Below are 2955 nucleotides of genomic sequence, written 5' to 3' on the forward strand. Positions count from 1 at the left end.
AATTATGTGAAATTTATGAAAGATATTCTGAACAAGAAAAGAGAAATCACGGATAACGAAACTGTTGCACTTAGCGAAGAGTGTAGTGCAATTATTCAGAAAAAGCTTCCTGAAAAATTAAATAATCGTGGTAGTTTCACTGTGCCGCGTGCTATCGGTGAAAAAATTTATGGAAGAGCTTTATGTGATTTGGGAGCCAGCATTAATCTTATGCCTCTATCAATTTTCAAAAGACTAGGATTAGGAGAAGTCTCACCTACTTCTGTAACTCTTCAATTATCAGATCGATCAGTTACATATCCTAAGGGAATTATAGAAGATGTGCTAATAAAAGTTGATAAATTTATATTTTTTGTGGATTTCATTGTTTTAGATATGGAGGAAGATAAAGAAATATATATCATTTATGGAGACCATTTTTAGCTACTGAAAAAGCTATGATAGATGTTCAAAAAGGAGAATTAATTATGAGAGTTAACTATCACCTCCCAAAAGAGCCCTTATGGGTGGTGGGCTGCCCAGGACTTGAATACTGTTTTTTGGCCTTACACCTAGCCGATGTGGGACTATTTATCCATGATATAACGATCAAGAAGTGAATTTTAACATTGCAAAATCTATGAAATATACTGTTGTTGAGAGAGATAATGAATGTTTTCACATGAAATTTATTGAGCATACTGAACGAACATTTTGAAGATAAAAAACATTTTGAAAAAGAAGAGCATTTTGAAGAACAAATTGAAGAGCATGATGAAATTATTCTGGACAAATTAGAAAATGAAGAATTAGATTATGTTCAAGAAAGATTTGAGATATTGGATATCACAGAAAATGCTGATAAGAATCTATTTTTGTCCATTATAAAACCACCTGAACTTGAGTTAAAAACATTACCTAACCACTTGAAGTATGTGTTTTTGGGAGACTCTCTATATTACCTGTTATTATATCTTCAGAATTAAATGATTTTGTAAGAGCAAAGACTGTTAGATACATTGAAAAGATATAAGAAAGCTTTTGGTTAGACCTTAGCAGATATTAAAGGAATGAGTCATTCGATCTATATGCACAGAATTATATTAGATGAACAATATAAACCAAGAGTGGATCCACTAAGGAGATTAAACCCAATGATGAAAGAAGTAGTAAAGAAGGAAATTTTGAAATGGTTAGACACTAGAATTATATATGTTATTTCAGATAGTGCGTGGGTAAGTCCAATTCATTGTGTTTCTAAGAAAGGAGGAGTGACTGTTGAAACAAAAGAAAATAATAAATTAATACCTAGCAGACAAGTTACTGGGTGGTGTATTTGCATTGATTATAGAAAATTGAACACTGTCACCAGGAAAGATCACTTTCCTCTACCATTTTTAGACCAAATAATAGATAGACTTGCTGGGTACAAATATTTTTATTTTTTATATGGATATATCAGTTACCATCAAATTTCTATTGCTCTTGAGGATCAAGAGAAGACAACATTTACTAGTCCTTTTGGAACTTTTGCTTTTCGAAGGATGTTTTTCGGACTATGTAATGCGCCTACAACATTCCAGAGATGTATAATGTCTATATTTAGTAAGTTAATTGATGATGGATTGGAAGTATTTATGGATGATTTCTCTGTATTTGGAACATCATTTGACGCATGCTTAAATTATTTTGAAAAAGTTTTGGAGTTATGCGAAAGAACTAATTTAGTTCTAAATTTGGAAAAATGTCAATTTATGGTTGTAAGAGGAATTGTGTTAGGGTATAAAATTTCAGAAGATGGTATGGAAACTGACTCTGCAAAAATCCAAGTTATACATCTAAACTAACACCTCCTACTAACGTAAGAGAAGTTATGAGTTTTCTTGGACATGTTGGTTTTTACAGGCGTTTTATTAAAGATTTCTCAAAAGTTACTAAACCTCTATGCCAACTTTTAGAAAAGGACAAGAAATTTGAATTTACTGAAAGTTGTTTAAATGCCTTTGAGTTATTAAAAGAAAAATTAATCACAGCCCCTATTATAGTTTCACCTAACTGGGAGAAACCATTTCAACTGATGTGTGATGCTAGTGATTATGTTATTAGAGCTGTCCTTGGACAAAGGTATGAAAAGATTTTTAAGGCGATATATTACGCTAGTAAAACTCTTAACGATGCACAAATTAATTATATTGTTACTAAAAAAGAGTTACTGGCCATTGTGTATGCTTTGGATAAATTTAGATCTTATTTAATTGGAGCTAAATGTGTTGTGCACACTGATCACTCAGCTATTAAGTATCTGATGCAAAAGAAGGATGTCAAACCAAGGTTGATTAGATGGATACTATTGATGCAAGAATTTGATTTTGTGGTTATTGATAAAAAATGGAACTGATAATCAAATTGCTGATCATTTGTTGAGATTAGAGAATCATGAATTATATGACACCGACAATGAAATTACAGACAGTTTTCCTGATGAACAACTTTATAATATTAATGAGTGGAAAATACCATGATATGTCGATATTGTTAACTATATTAGTAATGATATTTTGTCACCTATGCTGACACCACAACAACAAAGAAAATTTATTCATGATGAGAAAGCATATTTTTGGGATGAGTCTTATTTATATAAATAATGTAAGGATCTGATTATGAGAAGATATGTACCTTATGAAGAAACTGAGTTAATCCTTCAAAAATGTCATGATTCTGAATTTGGAGGACATTTTGGGATTGATAAAACTGCTTATAAAATTTTACAAGCTGGATTTTATTGGCCTACTATATTTAGAGATGTTTATAGATATATAAAAACTTGTGATCGATGTCAACGAGTAGACAATATATCTAGAAAAAATGAAATGCCTCTAAATTTCATATTGGAAGTTGAGATCTTTGATGTTTGGGGATTAAATTTTATGGGACCATTTATTCCTTCATTTGGGAACTTATATATATTAATTG

The sequence above is a fragment of the Phalaenopsis equestris genome, unplaced genomic scaffold, assembly GCF_001263595.1.
Source record: "Phalaenopsis equestris unplaced genomic scaffold, ASM126359v1 Scaffold000154, whole genome shotgun sequence".
NCBI lineage: Eukaryota > Viridiplantae > Streptophyta > Magnoliopsida > Asparagales > Orchidaceae > Phalaenopsis > Phalaenopsis equestris.